This window comes from Seriola dumerili, unplaced genomic scaffold (genome assembly GCF_002260705.1).
Source record: "Seriola dumerili isolate Sdu_G_001 unplaced genomic scaffold, Sdu_1.0 BDQW01000331.1, whole genome shotgun sequence".
Lineage (NCBI taxonomy): Eukaryota > Metazoa > Chordata > Actinopteri > Carangiformes > Carangidae > Seriola > Seriola dumerili.
In genome coordinates, this window is record NW_019174586.1 from 5520392 (window position 1) to 5542216 (window position 21825).

The window sequence follows — 21825 nt, forward strand, 5'->3', positions numbered from 1 at the left end:
TCCTCCTGCAGTCTGGATAAGGGGACTCATTATAGTAGAGAAAGTAGCAGGCAGGGGCCAGTGTGCATTGTGTAGGTCACACGGTTTGCTAGGGACTTGAAAGAGATCAGGAACGTCTACCGAAAAATGAGCCTTGCTTGGGTTAAAGAAAATTGAAAAGATATACAGTATATCGTGATTTATTTATGTGGATTGAAAGCTCAGCATACAGCGAAGCTTTTGCTGATGCACTGTCACTGTTTCTACTATTGATTCCCCGTCTCTTCTGTGTCCATCTAATTTCTAAGCATGGTGTTTTCAAGATGTTTGAAATTGTGATCTTCATGTATTGATTCTCATTGTGCTTTATAAGCCTACCTGTAATTTTTCTTTTCGTTTCTGCTTCTTTCCTCTCCTCTACTTCTAGATAAAAGACAGAAAATAGGGACAACCACAGCAAAAGAAGAGAGAAAAGAATAGGCCATGGCTGAGGGGATGATTGCTTCTCAAAGTGGTAAGCAGCAGACATTTGTGTGTCATAGCTGTTTTGTTCCAGAGACTTGTGTGTTCATTTCTGGAAGATTTCATTCCTTTTACATCAATCCTGTTGCCTATATGCTAGAGAGAAATAGACAAATAACATAAGCGTATAAAAGACTCTGTGGTTTCTGTTAGGTCAGGGGGACATAATTATGTTACTCACTACCTGTAACTATCTTGAACTTCAATGTGTGGCTCTCATCCAACCATTTCAGTCTTTCTATTGCTGCAACATGTTTTTCTTTCTTCATTTATGGTCACTGCAAACAGTGAGAAAAGCCTATATATTACTTTACTGGCCAGAGTCCTCTAGTAAAAGACCAACAATTACATAAGTAAGGTCCAATGGAATTTATTGTACAGGGCTTTATTGGGCTCCAGTATTATTCAGATATATACAGAGAGTATCTTCAGAGAGTATATATACTATATATACTATAGCTTTAGCTTCGAGGCACTGGACATGTTCAAGTCTTCCAGCTCCTTTTGCTCGATGTGCTCTGTGTCGCTGAGTTGCACTGGTGAGTCGGTGTCCCCTGTTGCAGTCTCTCTGACCGCTGACATACAAATCATTTCTGAATGATGCCTTGATCCCTCATCAGTGCAACCAGGACAAGCAGGTCAAAACAGCAGGATGTTTGCCACCTGAGGAAAAGGCTTCACGTTGTCACCTCGGATTTTCAGTTGAATCGGGAGCATCCTTTGAATTTACAATGCAGTCCATGAACTCTTCACAGCTTCTAAAGAAAACACCTACGATTCATAAATAATTTAAGATCATAGATTGCAGAGTACAGCGAGTACTGCGTATTTCTCTTCATGCGGTGCTTTCAAGTTATAATAGGAAGTCATACTGAGGGAATCTGAATTATTATGTACTTATTCATATATAGATCAGATAATTAAGTTTGACGTTTCCTTTTCACATTAAAAAGTTCAGTGCCATTCATGACATGCTTTCTACTATTTAAGAAAATAAAAGCATGACACATAAGAGATGCATATGGATTTTCTAAACCAAAGGCCGTTACAGTATATTACCTGTGTGTCGATGTAATATGGTAAATAATAACTTTGATGACCTGCTCTTTTCATGACATTGTCTGACCCTGTGAATCCAGGAGACTGTCCTATAAAAAACGAGCCCATAGCTCACCTTTGCAAGCAGCTTATTAAGATCCATAGTTATGCTTTATTGTTAGGTGACCTCAGATGTAGTAATGAAGATGGGAGCAAAGGAGAGGATAAGTTGATGTTTTACAGGGCCTGAAATTAATTTTTCATAATTGGAGGTGGTTGGGGTTTTTCCCCCTTCAGATAGGGGGGAATTTATAAACTTTCTACAGCTCAAAGAGAAATTCTTAACTCATTTACTGTAGGTTGCATTTCATCACTCTCCCCCAAATGAAGGGATTCTCTGTTTTCTTAGTTGTGTTGATGTTATGTTGACTTCACTATATTATAAATGTAAACATCAGTCATGTTTTCCTGCAGACCTACAGAACAATGTAGCTTCCTCCTTAAGTCAGCACACACTACAGATGGTCTGGTTACTACTAGACAGAGATATACTAGAATTGTGTGTTGTACTACAGTGATTTAGTTTAGTTAGGATATAGATCATGGTAATTGATGACATCCGCTCTGTTCGTTACAGTGTTAAACAGTGTAGAACAGTGCAGCCCCTTCAGACATGTTTGTTTTGCCAAGCATGTTGAGTGCAAATCCAGATTTTCTTAAGCCAATTCCAGTATTCGTAAAACCAAAAGATCATCTTGACGAGTATTAATTTACAAGTCAATTTTCAGTTGACTTCATCTGCCAGTTCCCGAGCTTTTGTCAGATTTTAGATTGCACTTGTGAGTGTCTAAAAGTGTGTGTGTGTGTGTGTGTGTGTGTGTGTGTGTGTGTTTGTGTCTGTGTGTCTGTGTCTGTGTGTCTGTGTCTGTGTCTGTGTGTGTTTGTCTGTGTGTGCGCACATGTGCGTGTAGGCAGGCATCTGTGGGGAGCATGCACATAGTTGTGTGTGTGCCCAAATTTGAGTGTATGCATGACTGTGTAGTCAAGTGCGTCTACATCTGTGTTTGGGGGAGAGAAAGCGATAGAAAAGCAACAGAGGTGATGTTGTGTGAAGAGATGGGAGGCTGCAGACAGATAGTGTCATTCCCTCGGTATCACCATTAAATCTTAATCTCCTGGCACCTCATGGGAGGAGCCAGCCGAGCATGGGATTGTGTTTTGCATCTAAATCAAGATGTCGTGTTCCTTCAGAGAGGTCTTTATTGAGACAAAGTTTGATGTGTCTGTTCCAAAACTCACATACATCTGGACGCACAGGCTGATTATCCAGCTGCTGTTGTTTGTTAAATTCAGTTGCCTCATAAACTGTAACATCTCTAATCAATTAAAAAAAGAGAGAAAACAAATCTCCCAAGGGAGTGTAGTAAAGTTGTCAACCAGTGAGCGGAAGTTTCCGCAGGTTGCATCATGGGAGCTGAATTTCCATGACAGTCAATACCACCAGCTCAGACCTGTAATTATATATACATAAAATATATTTTGTCTAATACAAATAATATGATTGAGTATTGTAAGCAAATATTGGAGCTTGGACTAATATTGCTTTGTTCTCTTTATGTATTCAAACTGTTTGCAAGTTACCCTACAAATATACAAAAATTGTTTTGATTCATTTTTTTTCACAAATAATTTTAAAAAGGCATAATACTTAAAATGAATAAAAAAAGGATCGTGCTGGTGAGATTAAAAAACCCAAAAAGACAATTGGAAATTACAAACAATTACAATGAAAATCACAGTTTATAAATTAAAACACTCGCATACACACAAAATAGCACCGACAAAAAAATAAATAAATAGGACTAGTATCTATTTCATGTCATATGTTAAATGAGCAAAATACTAATACTACAATTGCTACAAAACAGCAGAATAAATGAGGCCACAAGATACAAAATTCAGGTGGTCTGGCTCATCGAATAAGTTCTAAGTCTGATTTTAAAGTTTGTGAGAGAGGAAGACTGTGTTGTAGTATGATCGTATTTATTCCATAGATGTGCTCACCTGAATCTGATAAACTATTGACAGTGAGCTGTTCTAAATCTTGGAAGATGTAAGTGATTAATACATCTGGAATTATATGTGCAAATTATTGAATTTGTCTGAAAAAATATAAAAAGACTGAGATTACCAAATTAACCTGATACACAAATTCCTAGACAAAATACATGTAAAATAGACATTCATATGTATGTATGTAAAGAAGGTTTGCTCACTTTTATTATGAAAAAGAGAGATCAAAAGTAAACACACCACCTGGCCTTTAGCGCTGTGAGATGTGCTTCTTCCAAATCTTTTCTCAGCAGGAAATGGCCTGTATTTCTGCACCGCCTTCCCATTTTCTCAGCTGGGAGAAGAGGTGAGCAGTAGTCAGTATGCATTACATTTCAAAATACCTCACGGTTTACCTTCAATTTTATCACCTGCCACACTTCATTCCACATGCCAGAGAAAACTGTGACAGAGCTTTTAATTATCGTTAAGGCAAAAATACGAGTGTTTATCCGGCGGGGATTAGAGATTCTGGTGCTGACATTTGTGGATGCAGGATGTGATTTGTTTTTTTGTTTTCATATATATATATATATATATATGTTATTATTTTTTCCTTAAATGAAGTGCTACATTTTCCCCAACATCAATTGGATATGGTATTATTAGATCTGGCTGCACACTTTGAGATGTAAAAGGGAAAAATAATCTCTCTGGAAGAGGTAGGCTCTGACAGCACACACGTAATGGAAAGCCTGGCCACTGTTACAAAGGGAGAACAGAGTAAGAAGACTGGTTTGGAGAGGGAAGCCTACTCACTGCAGATAGAAGACAGGGATAAACCTGCAAAGATGTACTGCACCTAGTTATAATTTGTTATAGATCTGAATTTTTTATTTTCCTTTGTTGAAGCTTGAAGGCAAAGGCTCCCTTTTCATTCTTGGACAACTGTAGTTTAGTGAAGGATGCAGAGGGAATACACACGTGCTGTCTTAGTATTTGCCTGTGTTTTATTTTATGATGATTACTGTGAAATGTCAGAAATTCAAATTCTTGTCTCTGAGTAGTTGTTAAACTTTTTTTCTTCATAATGAGGTGGACAGTTGGGCTACTAGACACAGATGTATTTCTTTCCATTTCCAGTAAGACACAGTCATAATAATGGAAAACACACAGCATTCATCTTGTCTCTTATAATTTCTGTGCTGCCCACAGGCCTCATTATTCTTGGTAATAGATTCGTATCTCCACCAAGTATATTGATTCATCATTATTTCCTCAAGCCTTTGGCAATTATATTGCAAATAATACCAAATGATGCTTTATTGTTGTTGTTGTTGTTGTGTGGAACTACTTTCTATTAAGTATACATTTTTTTATTTTTATGCCTGGAGACATATTGTTCTCAGGTGGTCCATCTGTCCCATTCACATGAACGCAAAATCTCAGTAACACCTGGAAGAATTTCATTGCATCTGGCACAAACACTCACTTGTACTCAAAGATGAACTGATCAGAAATTGATTGTCCAAGGGCAAGAGCACTGTGACCTCAAAAAACACATTTTTGGCCATAATAAGAATTCATACATTAAGTATGACAAAATTTCATACAAATGTCTAATAGGATAGAATGATGAAGTAATGACATTTTATATCCAAATGTGTGTCAAACTTCAGTCTGACTTCATCATTTTCTGCAAAAGTACTTCTGGCTGTTATCAATGCTGTAACTCAGGAACAGAAGGGGAGATTGTTGCAGATTGTGACCATATGTCCTGCAACAACGTGATGCTGCAATTCTAATTTAACTTGATACTTAAAGGTTGCACCCCAATAACTGAAATGTTAAATACATCTTAACATATATTCCTTTAAAGTGGCAAAATAATTTATTCATGCAGAAAGCTACATATATAAATTAAAGCATGAGTTACTTTTTGACTTGGATATGATGAGGCTTGCTTTACAGTATTTTCTCAGTCCTCCTCAGGCTAACTCAGGTATTCACGAGCACCTCAGGTTCCCCAGTGTCAAATAATCTTGTGCCACCAGTATTTTTAGGACACGTATCTTTCAGAGGATGGAAACCCGTCATCTCTTATTGTTTAGTATGACTAACCCGTCATTATCCACTGACACTGTCCTCAAAATGCTATTATGGGCTGATTAGGGACATGCCAGCAGTGATCAGAATTTTTGGCCTTGATTAGAGAATATTCACCCCTTTTGTTACTGTCAAGAATGATCAAGAGGAGACAAGGTTTGTTAAGTGAGTGAACGTGACTGAGAGCGCCATCATCATCTTCTCTGTAACACAGCGGCCCCCTCATCTCTGAGAGAACATATTAACATGCTGCCGCGCTGTCATCCCCAGTGCCCTACTTAGACCAGATGGGCCTCATTCAGGTCTTTCACAAAAATAGGGATCTTAAATGTCAGTCTCAATATCACCAAAGCCATAATTAAGAATGAGCTGGCAAAAAGACATTTACTTTTGTGTCCTGCTTAGATAGATCTCATAAAATGTCTCATAATTGTGACAATTCAAACTGTGATCTTCCTGATCACAGATTGAATTATCTAAACCTAATAAGCCCAACCTGAAAAGGCAATGAAATAAGTCAGGTTTGTGTTTTTAGTTGGGCAAACAAGGAAGCATTACAAAGAAACACGATGTCTTTGAATGCAAAAAGCATGAATTATGCATATAAAGTCAAAAACAATTATCTTAACTTGCCTAGACAGCCATACTGTAATTGGTATATGTGAAGTTTTCATATGACAAATAGACGAAAATGGCTTGTGGAATCTTAACCTTCAATTATTGATGTGCATAACATGTAATCTGTATTCCTGAAAGTGTTTGTTTTGTGTGTAAAAGGCTCAACTTTCACATGTCTGAGTACAGCTACATCTACACAGCTTGAATACAGCAGAGGGCTTTCTGCATGCTTTGGGAAACAAGCCTGAGCTGACTCTTTGAATTGAACATGTTGTGCATTGGAATACAAGTTTTAGTATGAAAAAATATACATACAAATATACATACTTTAAATTTTGTAGATAAGACTCTCATCTGGCTATTTTATATTTTATTTGTAAATATTTTAAATTGATATACTATATATAGATATTGCACTACATATATATAGTGTAGAGTAAGTAGTGTAACTACACTACTTATCTTATTTTAATAGATTAATGTACAATTTTGATAATCATTTTATTATTTTTGAAGATTGCACTTTATCAGAATTGCATTAGATGCAGCTTATATTATATCACTGAACAGACCTACGTCTACATCAACAATATCATTTTCATGTAGGCATCTCTATTTCATCCCTGGTTATTTATGTATTTGGACATTGTTTGCACACAACTAACTCTCCACTGGGCTTCCATGTTGGCACTGACTTTGGTTGCCAGGCAATTTGTGCAGCATCTGCACAGCCTCTATAAATGCGAACCGATATGCATGAAGGAACTGGAGGGTTGTAAGAAGGTGGTAGGGAGTGCAAATCTTTGAAGATAGTAAAGGTGAATAAAAGAGGGGAGAAAGCAGGTGTTTATTAGATGTTCCTGTTCAAGGCTCTGTCCTCTCACATAGCCCACAATTATTGCAAACTGTAATAACAGAGTTCAGTGGTGGAAATCAAAGGGTACGCTCCCTGTGGCTTTCTTCCCCCATGTTTGTTTGTTTTTTTCTGTTGTTTTCCATACAGGAAATGCAAGGCTTCTAATTAAATCTTGGCGGGGGAGAATGAGGAGTCTTAGTCGGCCAGCAGTGAGCGGCTATCGCAAACTCAACTTCGATGTTTAATTTATGTGTGCTCTATTATTTATGGATGCCGTGATCTGTGTGTATATGGGGCTTTATGAAAACTTTGGGTCTGTGCAGTGTTTGTGAGTTTGGGACAGAGAAAGAAGAAATATAAAATGTGAAGCAGAGTATTGAGTGCATAGCCAGCTCAACTATTGTGGGGTCAACGTGAATATTTACATGCGACAGATCACATGCAGACCACAGTAATCTGTTTCCCGTCCTCACTATACTATACATTCATTGCACATTATATAATCCCACAGAAATCCTTTCACCTGTACATATATGGCATACAAACGTATGCACACACTTGACCTAGAGTATATAAGGATATTTTGTTGACATGTTCATTCTCATGAGGATTATTCTAAATTTGAACATAACCTCTGTATACCTAGCCCAGTTTAAGACAGAAACCAGGTTACGCTGTTTTGAAGGAAATAAGTGAATTCTAAATGACGAAACCAATTTTGTCCCCTTTTAGAAAAGCCAACCCCAAATCAGCTGTGTATTCAAAAACCTCCTCTCTCTCTCCCTTTGTCTTTTTCTTTCTCCCTCTCTCTCACGCCCTCTAACACCTTATCTCCACAAACTATATCATCAGCAGCAGCAGCAGCAGATGATGATCAGGTGGATGGGGTAATAACACCCATGACACTTCTGCCAACAATCGCCATGTTCCCTCCACTTCAACCTTTAATGTGCAGCGATGCGGCTCTAACCCACAGAATATTATGCACTAGGCAGAGCCAACTGAGGGCTAAATCCCTGTCTCAAAAAATGGCTTGGATCAGCAGGTGTGACTGGGAAGGATAGCCCAGATTTGAAAGAGGGGGAAATGCAGGGAAAATAAATATTTCATGGAACATTTTCTCACAACACAGTTGAAAAGGAGCAGGGATACAGATCAATAGTAGTCAGGGACCTGGCTATGGACAGATAGAGTTACTGAGGGAGGGTAATACAACTTAAAATACCAAGGGTACTGTCTATATACTTGGGGTTAGTTTTAAAAGAGTATATAGAATACTGGCTTTTTTGTTATATGAGAATCGGGAATGCTTTGGTTGGCCTTACAAACTATATTGTAAAATAACTCTGCTAGTAGATAAATAAGGTAAATATGATTATGGTGGCTACATATTGTAATTTTCAGGAAAAGATAGAAAATGGAAACTTTTTTAGGGGGAAATAAAATGGTTTTGTTAGCCTTTTTAACAGTTAACCAGTTTAAGAAATGTTTAATATATTATAAACCTACAAACAAAAGCTACCACATTGTCATTGTAGCTAACTAGTTTGTTGTCACAGATAAAATCAGCAGAATGATACAAGGAAGATTATTAGTGTCTCACAACAATCAATCCATGTTATGCAGTTGTTGATCCTAGGACACCTCCAGCCAAACACAAGCATCAGGGCAGGTCGTGTGCTCAGATGGATGAGTGAAGCATTAATTCAGATTAAAGTGGCCGTGCTTGGTCAGCATACTGTATATAATGCTGACAGCACATTTACATTTACTGCATCACCTAGGAAAACGACTTATTTTAACATTACTTTATAAAAGAAAATATTTTTGAATATGAGTTTATAAGAATAGATATGATGTTGACTATGGTTTCACGTCATGGTTTCATCAGCAAAAGAGATTCCCACTGTAACTCCTCTGGAAAGAAGTCCAGTGCTGGTGAATATACTATGACTGGCTGAAAATGCTGATAGGTAAATGGCCAGTGGAGCAACCGCAATGAAACAAATAAGACTATGTCATGCAGGAAATTAGAGTGAGAGGAGCAATACTGCACCTAACAAGCTTACAGCACTTTGAATAAGGTGATTGAGAGGGAGTTAGTTTCCTGGGCAGGAGCACTGGACCATCAACCTTCAGTCTCACATATCCTATGGCCCCTGTCCAAAAATCACACACACACATACACACACAACAAGGTGAGAGAAGGCACTTCAGGGCCTCTGCTTCACTGGAGCTGCTCAGTATCCAACAGAAAAACTGTGGTTGTACTGAATAACAAACATCCTGAATGAGAATGTATGTTACTGGGCTTTTAAACGGGAGTATTCTTCGAAAGAGTCTTTAGTAACAGTAGTAGTGATAGTGTTTTGTTTTCACCATAGTATCACCATGGCAATATGTATCCTTGGGTGCATTTCACTGTAGGGTCAGGGCACAAGTTCCTCTGGGTCCACCGCACCACACATATACTCTAAACCATATATTACTGTGAAGCTTTAAGATAAATATGATTTGGACCACATTTGCTGAAGTGATAGATACATTTCTGCCTCAAAAATTGTGTTTAGCAGTAAACTGAAATCCAAACCAGGGCTGCAGTTTTCATTTTTTCTGATCCATTGTCCGAGCCCAAAGGTATTCAGTTTACTATCGTTTAAGAAAGGAAAGGAAAGAGGAAAGGAAGCAAATCCTCTTATTTAAGAAGTTTGAACAATTATCAAAATTTTTACCGGTAAATATTGCATAATCAAAGTTCCAATTGATTAAACATTTAATCAAATATTCCAAACTTTAGAACATTTGCTTTGGGTGATGCCACAGAGATACCAGTTGTTTTTACAGTCAGTAGTCTGCATAAGGTTACAATCAAATGTCCTTCACAAGGGTCCTTGAACCTGAAGAACTATGACTTTCCCTTGAAGACAGACCAACCAACAATCTAAGGGTTGCTGATTTGATCTCTGTCGCTGACAGAAGGGTGCATTTGTGAGCTTGCAACTGGAAGGTATTACATCAACCATCCACCACCAAGTGAGCTTGAGCACGTGACTGAACCCCCCACAACTGCTCCGTGGGCACTGCTCTGTGGCTGACCCTGTTCTCTGATCCCTCTGGTGAAATGCATATCCATTTGTATGTATAACCTGGGAAGGCTATGCAAAGAGGTTGATCTTTGAACTATAGCAGAGACAGAATTTATGAATATATTGTGGTTAAAAGAGCATAGTCACACTTGGATCCCTGGAAGGACTGGGGTGCCCAGCCTTTCTTACCAATACTATACCCAGCCTGGGTAAATAGGACAATATCAGTACATTGTAATTTTGAATTTTTTTGAAACGGGAGGAGAAACCTCTCTCTTCCACCACCCTATTTTACATTATGCAACCTCTTCCTTTCTAGATGGACATAGTCTTCACCCATTTACAGGGAAATATACGATGCAGCTAGCTCATAAGACTACATTTTATGTGTTCAATTGGGAGTCGAATGGTCGTGAGTGATGGGCTCTGTGAGGGAGTGGACTTCATTTTAACGCCTGACTGAAGGTGAACCCGACCTCTCGCGTGTGCGGTGAGGACGGTAAAACTCCGAGCAGTGTAGCATAAGCATACACAGCAAGTTCAGTGGCTCTGAGGGGTCATTACCCCGAGGAGATGGGCTAGGAACACTGCCAGGCAGAGGCCATTATCAGTTTGTTGGTACAGGTGATTATGGTTTACTCTACCATAAAAATCATATAGTGCACTCAGCTTAAACTATATTTAGTTCCGCTACATGGTGCCTGCTGTATTTACGGATATTATATTTATGTTTATTAGTGACTTTCCATTTATATTCAAAGGGACAGCTTTCCCAAATCACAAAAAGCATCAATACTCTCTTACCCTAGGGACCTTTTGTTTGTTTTTATTTTTAATACAGACAGAAAGAGAGACAGACATTTTTGAGGGTAATGAAATCCATATTACCAATACCTTTAAGCCAATAGCCTTATTGAAAAAGAAAAATGAAACAAAAGGAACCTCTTTGGGAATAAACAGGAACAAATGTGGCATTTAAGAAGTAGGCAGTGAATAAGAAAAGGCAAAGCATGCTGGGATGCAGAGGGGTGTGAAGAAATTGGCCATTTGTCAGTTTGTATAAGGTCACTGTAACTTGCAAACGGCACAGTAATTGACTGCAGTTGGGATATTATAGCTGATAGTGGCTCAAATGAAGAGCTTGGGAACTTATAATGATGTTCTATGCTTATTATCTAATTTCCAAACAAAATGAATATCATCACCAGCGCCACCATCATAATTAGGACACCGGTGTCTGAAAGCGGCAGGAGGGGTGTCAAAGGGCAAGTAAACTCCCCCAGACACTGCTTTGAGGTTTTCCCCTGGAACATGCTGTTAAATTTTGGTGTAAAGGACATCAGGAGTTTATCACTGTGTTTGGGCTTGAAATTAATATGAAAGGGTAGTACACTATCAGTATTTATGTAATGATGTGTGCTCTGTTTCTGGTGTAAGCTACAGCTAAAGGGTTAAATGTGTGGCATCTTTATTGCATGTGGCATGTGGGCACAGCTGTGGGTAGCTTTATTAATTAAGTTTGCAGTGTGTGGATGAATGCATTTGAGATAAACCCTAATTGCTTTTATACACACGTATTTCATTCTTATTGAGCAGTACATGGTGAGTGCTTGACTGCAGTAAAAACACGCATTGTAAAGAAAATAGTTGTGCACTTCACATTATGATTAAAGACATTTCAGAGAGTGACCATAGAGGTAATTTATATTCATCCATACTGTGTTTGCATGCCACAGTGTATGAGCTCTTGTCACCATTGTTTCCTCATGTGTCAGAAAGCAGGGTTTTTTTTTTTTTCTTTGACGGGACAGCAAATACCCCTACAGCTGCACAATGAAGATTGCTAATTATTACCACATACTGTAGTGGAATTATTACCTGCTGTGCGTGACCCTCCTGGCAAGCAATACATGAAAGCCACTTACAGTCACACTCACAGCTTGGAACTATCTCAGAGTCTGGAAGAATAAAACGAATGATGGGTTTTTCTCTGTAGAATTTGTATTGCCAGCTATTGTTGTACATTATAAGCACTGTCTCTGAGCCATAGTCTGTGCCATCCCGTCAGAAAATATCCAAATCACCTTCTTTTCGACAGCATGCCATTTTTTTTTTTTTTTTTTAAATATATAAATGTTGTGATGGGGAGTGAACTTGAAAACACATGTAGCAGATTGAATAAATCATCAATTAATTTTGATGTTTTACTTCAAAAGTACAACACCACCCTAGGGAACAGTGACTGCCAATTAAGAGATCATCAGCAACAAACTTTATTTGGACTATATTTTCTGATTGTATCTTTATCTTTTATCTTTAATTCATTCATTCAACCATTGCCATCTTAATAAAGTTACTATAATTACACCTATATGCCACGTGTCAGTAACATGCCGCCTAACCTTTTAGCTTTGGTTCAGACCAGAAACAGTGCTTGACAGCCCATAACTAATTACACTGCATTATCTTCTTATATTAATTCTAAGCCCATACAGGGTGATTAGCTCTCAGTGTCCTCACCAGTGTTTTAATAGTGTTTTTGCTGTTTCTTGTTTAGTCATGTAGGCACCATTAGGGTTGAAATCAGGGGAGTTTTAACAATGTCATGTGTACACATTCAGCTTTCCACTAGTGGAAAATATTTTTTTATATCCAGCATATAAAAACAGGCCATCACAAACTTTTAAGATTCATTATGGACCCAGTTGACTCATCAGGCATAAATAACTCAAATAAAAAGATTTTCTTAGCTGAAAGAAAAATTTATAACACCAGTGTGTGGTTTTTTTTTTTTTTTTTTTTTTTTTACAGATGTAGGTTCAGGACGCAATGGAAGATCATATAGTTAAAACCTCCCTCTGCAGTCCTCGTCTACCGTACTGCATTTACCACCACCAAACATAATCAAGTGGATGCAAATAAAGACAGAAGAAAGCTGTTGATAATGCATCATAAGCACCAAATCCCAAATGAGACAGAGTTAACTGTATTTTTATTACTATTACAATACCATTGTGGATTCTCAACAATATTTAATCCGGGGAAAAAATCTGGTAACAATGGAGATTTATATACTGCAATTTCATTTCATCCAGTAATTTGTTATTTTCCACTGATGTATTATTTTTAACTTGTCCAAGGAATATTTTAAGCAGACCAGCACCTTCTTGTCTGTGCAGTATTCATGTTTTTATTGTTCACTCTACTACATCAGGAAAAAGTAAAAAACCCCTAAAGATGAATTGTCCGTGCCCGTTTTTTGTCAGTCCCCCTGTTGTGATTGTGTTGTCAATCTCAACAAGACTGCAGCTGTCAAACCGAGCTGCTATTTAATACTGTCACTTGGTGAACCATTCCTGACTGCACCCTTGTCATCCTCAAGGACTTAATAACTAGCTTTAGTCGCTACTGAGAAGGATGAATTGCAGTGGTGCCAGGCAGCACACTCTCTATGGCACCCTTATCTTTCAAGTTGTCTTTCCCAGTCTTGGTTTAATTAGATTAAAAGTTCTCTGTACCTCTGGGGAGGAGATGCAGGCCTGGGCCAGTGCCGGAGCCATTGTGTGCAGAACTCTTTTTTTTTTTATGCTCAAAGGCGGCCAAGACTTCCCTGTTTCCCTGCCGTGGTGCTTAGGTTGTTCAAACTGCGCTTGGGTCAAACATCATGCAAACTTGTTGGCATTGGCAATGTTTTAAGGTGACTCAGTGGATAAAATGTTGTTTGTTTTTTTTGTTGTTTTTTTTATGAAGCAGCAGGTTTACCCTTGTTTGACTTATAGAATAATATTTTAAAGGTTATAAATAACTTGTTAGCTTTGCCCTGCACCTCGCAGACTGATAATTCATCTTTGACAAATGAAATTTCCCTTTTCTTGCCCGCTTTGTTCCGTGTTGCAAGTGATAAATGGTCTGATTAAGCATGAGGATTACACGTAATTAGCAAGCTTGAGTAAGTTTAAACTCCAAGAAAACATCAGTGACACGTCATTGTGAGCAAAGAAGTGCCTGTCATGAAAGATCTTGTCCAGTTCAGTGATTTTTATTTGGCTGCTTAACAGTTGGCTGGGGCACACGAAGCATCTTGAGGGTATTAAAGCTGTGCTATAAAGAAATATAACATATTTTGAACTCATTCTGATCTCAGTCTACTGGCCAGGAGACCTCTGATTTATTTTAAACCTGAAAGTCTGCATGTAGTTTCTCCCTATTTTTATGGTCAGAACACAAACTTCTCCACCAGTCCAACACAAAAAACGTCTTCCCTCAAGCTATCAGGTTGATGAACTGCGTCCTCTCACCTCTGTATATTCTCAGCTTTGTCAAGCACATTTGTACTCTGTGCATCTTTAACAATGCCCTGCACATTTGCATACATTGTGTACAAAATTGCATTGTGTAGTTTGCATTGCAACTGTGTCACGTACATTTTACATTTTTGGAAAACTGCACAGCACTTGAGCAATTTACTTATTTATATAACATATAAAAATTGTATTATCTTATCATTTTTATCCTTTAATAATTCCTTTTTACTCTTATTATATTTTACTCAAGCATTTTTTGCACGTCCTTAAGAATATACCCTCCTGCATTTCACTGCACATATTGCACAAGCATGTCACATAAAACCTTAGAGTATTTAATGTTAACATTTGGAAGCTACATTTCAATTAGTCATGTAATGCTGCCGACCTTCAAACTCCAAACTAATCAAAGCTTGAATCTACTTCGAATCAAAAGCCATTGATACACAGTCATATGTTGTTCACTCAGTAGATCTTTATCATAATAATTGCAAATTCGTTAGATTTATTGTATGGACACATCTGCTTAGCACAGATAAAAACATGCAACTAGAATCTAACTATGCTACCAGCTACTTTTCTAATATTTAGATGTGCCATGATAGTTTAACCCAGCCAGTGTTCACTCTTGACAAGAGCCAGCTCAAAGTTCAGTTCATTCAGATTACAATGAACTAATTCACATTCATAGATCACGATTTTGAACTTTGTTCACAGTCCCCAAAAAAATGAACATTCATATTCATTTATTTGTTTTTTTATTTAAATTTTTTTAGTTTGTTTCTTCTTCATTCTCCTCCTACCCTTCTATCCCGAGCCCCAAATCAATCCCAGTTCCCAGAACTAAATAAATAATGTATACTACTACAGAATCAGAGACAGCTTTGTTTTAATTAAACAGTTCCCCATGTCCGCACCAGTTGAGTTGCTTAAATCGGTAGCACTAGCCATACCCGACGAATATAAAGTGCCGTAAATCCTCGGGTGCCGCCATAAAACACAGTTCTTCTTCTGATGTTATTTGGGATTTAGTGCATTACCGCCACCGTCTGGGTCATTAGCTCACATTCACGTTCATTAGTTGCGATGAGATCGACCCCTGGAGGTCTTGTGGGCCTACTCATTGGTCAAAGTGTGTCAACCCCAGTGACTTTCCATATCTCACCCCACTAACCAAGCCTGTTTCCTGCAATATTTGAATCATTGATTGCAGTATTTTGATCATAACAGAACTCATTGAAACCGATTATACCTTTTCTTTTCTTTTTATGTGTGAAACTTGTTAAGAAATGCTATGATAATTCTACATGTAAGCACTCCATGAAACATTGTAGCTGGTGACGCGTGTTTGTATGGGACTTGGGCATAATATAGAGGGGGAATGTTGATGATATGGCAATGTATTTCTGCTGGAATTGCATTTAATTGAATACAGCAGAGGGTTGCAAGCAAGTACACTGGGTGAAAAGTAATAACAAAACAAATAGAAATAGGATCTTAAGATAAGCGGGGAAATATCCAAGGAGCCAGCAGGGCTGAATGGAGATTGAGGGGTTCCAACACGCTTTAACGTCCAACCTGATGATTAATATCTTGATAATGCGGCCTACCTGCTCTCCCCGCTCTGATATTGTACTGACAGCAGGAAGACGTGTGTGCCAGTTAAAGTAGTTTGAACGAAGCCGGTGACAACGCAATATTTTATTTTATTTATCTTACTTCTCCTGCTGTTCATTGCTGCTATTCATTACCCAAGTGACAGCCCAAGCCTAGCGTACATTGATGTGTGGGGAAACGAGTTGTAAAGTGCAGGGGAATGTTCCAAGCCAGACATTTCCATTCATTGTAAAGACAAATCCCATCACACTGGAAGTTAGAAAAGGGAAAGGATAAAAAACAAACATGTTTCATGTCCTGCTGCATTGATTGAAGAATAATTATTTGTTCATTTCATTGTCTAGGTGAGCTACTAGTTTGACACGAAACATTTCAAATGCCTTGAATGATTTAGCAAAGTCTGGAGTGATCCACATCGAAGTGGATGGGTTAGATGTCATTGGTAGCAGACATTTCATGGAAGTGTTCTTATCTATTGACTGTGTGACAACCGCACAAATGAAAAAAAAAAAGAACCAAATCAGCAGCTGCAGTAGAGAGGAAGCTGCTGATTTAATGCACCACCCGGCGACCACAGCAAGTATCCCAGATCAAGCACACCTGCCATACTGCATGACCAACAGGTGCATGCTAGGTCTGGCTAAAGGTTCCTAAATGGATCCTTCAGCTGTGACTTCTATGTCCACTTCCACTGTCAGTGAGGTGTGCATGACCTTTCCGCAGTTTTTGATAATCCACGTTGTGACTGCAGAGCTCATTCACCTCAGTGTTTGAAACCTTAGTGGAGCACAGTGAGACCGAGTGGACCGGTTATACTTTACAATGAGACGAGAGAGACTGATTCGACTGGTTATATTTTACCGTCAGAATGAATGAGCAGAGAAGTTGGATATAGAGCAGATTGTAGAAGAGTTTGTGGTGCACAAGACTCTCAGAGTGACATTCAGACAAGTGTGTGAAAGAAATAACTGAATGAATGATTATTGAAACTAACTGTAGAGAGCAACACTAACTACTGTGTTTCCTAGCAACATAGCGTTTTTTCTGTGTAAGTCAGCTGCAGCCACTGTGGAGTTTGTGTTTATACTTCTCCACTTTTTCTGCTGATTTATTCTACTATTAATTCTATAAGAAGTGGCAGCTATTTGATTTATGTAGCTTTATATTGCTACATAAAGTCCATGGACACTCGCCATGGTGTTGTAATTATCAGTTGTATGCACAGGCTGCAAAGTAAGTGACTGGAATTTGGCTAACTGGAGTGCTGCAGGGATTGGGGGGGGGGGGGTTTACCCCCCCCCTTCCCCCTTTTAAAAAATTTAACATNTCGGGGGTTGGGGGGGGGGGGGTTACCCCTCCACTTCCCCCTCCACTTCCCCCTCCACTTCCCCCTTTTAAAAAATTTAACATTGTACCTTTGAGTACATTTTAATTTACTTACTTTGCATTTTTATTTTTCACAAGTAATTTTACTTCTACTTGAGTTACTTAAAGATTCCTTTAAGTAACAGTACTTACAATTTTCCATTACTCTTTCCATCTGCTGAATTCACACACATCTTTTGTAGCGACCATGGTTGATGGATGGATGGATGGATGGATGGATGGATGGATGGATGGATGGATGGATGGATGGATGGATAAAAACCAAACGGCACGAGATAAATTAACTTGTTCAGTTGTTCCTTATGCATTGCGTTTGATTAAATTCTGACCCTCATCACTCTGTCATTAAACACTGATATATTTGAAAATAGTCAATGTTTGCCATTTACTCAACAATCTCTCTCTGCCAGTTGCACAGGGAAACATCAGAAACTTCTGTAGCCAATAATTACTCTGTCTCATTTGCATAAATTTAAAGTTTGGTTGCTCCGCCTTGTATGACTGACATGTTAGTAAAACCTGACCTCTAGTCAGAGATTAAACATTGCTCACAAATGTGGCGTTTTGCTCCTTGTGACAAAAAGGACAAGATAATGAGTTCTGGGGGAGATGCTTTTTGGCACTGTTGAGTGAAATCCCTTTCCCTGAAAATGAAGGCTTTTGGCAGCACATCTCAGTGTCTCTAACTGTATTTACGGGAAAGGAAAAAAAATAGAAAATGAGGAAAGAGGCCCGACTTGACCTCGTACTGTGTCATTGCGACCGCTTGTTGTTTATCTTTGTGTATTCGGCAGGATTGAGTGCATTGTTTACAGGATTATCAGGCATCCACATGGACCAGCTATGAATGCAAACTGTGATAATGTTTCTGTCCAGCCAAAATGAAAGTGTAAAACCCTCACAGATTACCAGTGGCTGCGACTGACTAGGGGTGCTGGCAATACCACAGCGAGAATCCAAGTAACACTAAGCTACCAACGAAGCAAATACAGCTCTCCCACCACCAAACTTCACATTCATTCAAAATTGCAGCAACTATTATGTTTTAATAATGACAGATATCAATGTGAGCAGTAGTTGTTCTATTACACAACATGCACTGACAAAAGATCAAATAGTTAGTAAAAATGTTTGTTCTGTACTGTTCTGTTCTGCAATTGTTTAAATATAGACACGACCGTAGACAGCTACAGTTTCTTAGTGAAAGAGAGAGGCTGAAAAATGCTGTATACATTAAAGATACGGTGAAAGAGAGGCAGGAAACAGGAATACTCAAAGACACGTGTGTTTTCATGTGTATCTTTGATATAAACATGTGAGTGAACATGGATGAGAGTCAAAGAGGAAAGATAAAGACTGTGAATGCTGCTTTGCTTTGGACAAAGACATGGCCCTTTGCAGACGGCTTGTTAAAGCTGCAGAGGATGAGTCAGAGAGCAGTCCCCTAACAGGAGCCCTTGTTGTTCAGAGTCCAGTCTGGTTTCATCTTGTCAGCCTTGCTCAGGGCAAGCTTAAAAAAAAAACTGCTGCACAGGAAGTCTTCTCCATGTCCTCATCTTGACATTTTCCTCTCCATTAAATCACCTGGAGGCTCCAGAATAATTTCCTGTCCCAAGGAAAAGTGAAACCATCAGTGTTAACTGAATGATAACCCAAATGACAAATTATCCTCCTTGTGTTTCAATTTTTTTTTAATCATTCATAATTATTTGCATTATTTTAGAAAATATACTGATACTTATGAGCTGTAACTTAGATGCAGTTGTACTGCAGTCAACATGGAGGGTTTCTAGTGAAAATGTCTATTGTGGCTGTATGAGTAAAAGAGCTAGATGAAAATTTTGATTTACATACACTGAGATAGCAGAGCAATGATCAGATGACTACAACAACAACTTCATCATCTGTTTAGCCCAGAGCCTTAGCTGTTACTGAAGCATGAACAGGGTTAGGGAGACAGAGAGGCGCTGCTTCATTAACCCAGAATTACTACTATATAAACTGCAATATTGAAACACTTGCAACATAATGCTTTTCATCCAATATGTTACAATTTAAATATCCTGACATTTTCTCCACAACATTTCATGTATCCCTCTTGAAGAAAAAATAAAACAAAAATAGACAGACCTTGTATAGATAACATGTAGAGGATTTATTGCTCAATTCTGAAATTCACTATAATTTTTCTGAGTAAGTTAAATTTCACTAATAGTGAGTAGGTTAATGGATTACTGTCCTTTTTTCCTTTAATATATATATATATATGTATATATATATATACTGTATATAGAAGTGGATAGTGTTTGACAGGTATCCTTGACCTAGCCATTGTCCCTTTGCCATGGAAAATATTAGTAAAAAGACTCCACAGAGACTGTCACCACTCTTAGTTTTTCTGAAACTAAGTCTGTGTTCAGTAGAGACACATTGTTTTGGCCAAAGGGGAAAACTGATGTGTGACCAATCTTTATTTCTTTATTTCAGTACAGTACACAAAGGAATTTACTGCTCGGGAAACTTCAGCATCATGTTTTTTCATGTAGCTCTGGAGCTAATTTTTTACAGTTAATGTTGATTGTGTGTTGATTTAAGTATATTTAGGAAAAAGGGAGAACTATTCCACAGTGAAAGGGAGAGGCTTCCATACTGACCTCTTAAAAAATTCAATCACATAGATCCTACTAAGAAAAGTGCAGTCTGTGGGCTAAATTGTCTCCATGCTTACCTTACACATTGAACCTTAAAAATAAATCTATCCCTTTTTCCCTTTTACCATCAATAATGGAGCACCACAGGGCTCCATTCTGGATATACTACTACTACTTCTTGATATACAGACGATCTGTTCTCCACTATATTTCTATCCATGTCATATGTGTGTGTGTGTGTGTGTGTGTGTGTGTATATATATATATATATATATATATATTAAAATTCCAGCCAAATGAAGTGTAAAACCCTCAACAGGATTAACCAGTGGCTGCGACTGACATAGGGGTGCTGGGCCAATACCACAGCGAGAATCCCAAGTAACACTAAGCACCAACAAGCAAATACAGCTCTCCACCACCAAACTTCACATTCATTCAAAATGCAGCAACTATTATGTTTTAATAAATGACAGATATCAATGTGAGCAGTAGTTGTTCTATTCACAGAACATGTCACTGACCAAAAGATAAATAGTTAGTAAAAATGTTTGTTCTGTACTGTTCTGTTCTGACAATTGTTTAAATATTAGACACGACCGTAGACAGCTACCAGTTTTTTAGTGAAAGAGAGAGGCTGAAAAATGCTGTACTACATTTAAAGATACGGTGAAGGAGAGGCAGGAAACAGGAATACTCAAAGACACGTGTGTTTTCATGTTATCTTTGATATAAACATGTGAGTGAACATGGATGAGAGTCAAAGAAGGAAAGATAAAGGACTGTGAATGCTGCTTTGCTTTGGACAAAGACATGGCCCTTTGCAGACGGCTTGTTAAAGCTGCAGAGGGATGAGTCAGAGAGCAGTCCCCTAAACAGGAGCCCTTGTTGTTCAGAGTCCAGTCTGGTTTCATCTTGTCAGCCTTGCTCAGGGCAAGCTTAAAAAAAAAACTTGCTGCACAGGAAGTCTTCTCAATGTCCTCATCTTGACATTTTTCCTCTCCATTAAAATCACCTGGAGCTCCAGAATAATTCCTGTCCCAAGGAAAAGTGAAACCATCAGTGTTAACTGAATGATAACCCAAATGACAATATTATCCTCCTTGTGTTTTGAATTTTTTTTTAATCATTCATAATTATTTGCATTATTTTAGAAAATATACTGATACTTATGAGCTGTAACTTAGATTGCAGTGACTGCAGTCAAATGGAGGGTTTTCTTAGTGAAAATGTTGATTTGTGGCTGTATTGAGGTAAAAGAGCTAGATGAAAATTTTGATTTACATACACTGAATATGCAGAGCAATGATCAGATGATATACAACACAACAACTTGCATCATCTGTTTAGCCCAGAGCCTTGCTGTTACTGAAGCATGAACAGGTTAGGGGAGACAGAGAGGCGCTGCTTCATTAAGCCAGAATTACTACTATATTAAACTGCAATATTGAAACACTTGCAACATAATGCTTTTCATCCAATATGTTTACAATTTAAATATCCTGACATTTTCTCCACAAACATTTCATGTTATCCCTTCTTGAAGAAAAAAAATAAAACAAAAATAGACAGACCTTGTATAGATAACATGTAGAGGGGATTTTATTGCT

At 38.1% G+C, this 21825-nt stretch overlaps 1 protein-coding gene across 1 annotated transcript in view; it reads left to right on the forward strand.

Annotated features, from left to right (window-relative positions):
- LOC111232470 (leucine-rich repeat and immunoglobulin-like domain-containing nogo receptor-interacting protein 2) overlaps positions 1-21825 on the forward strand; it is a 133591-nt gene that overhangs the window by 48282 nt on the left and 63484 nt on the right. The window contains exon 2 of the mRNA XM_022760008.1: positions 407-493. The gene's annotated coding sequence lies outside the window, so the exon portion shown is untranslated. The remainder of the gene's footprint in view (positions 1-406; positions 494-21825) is intronic.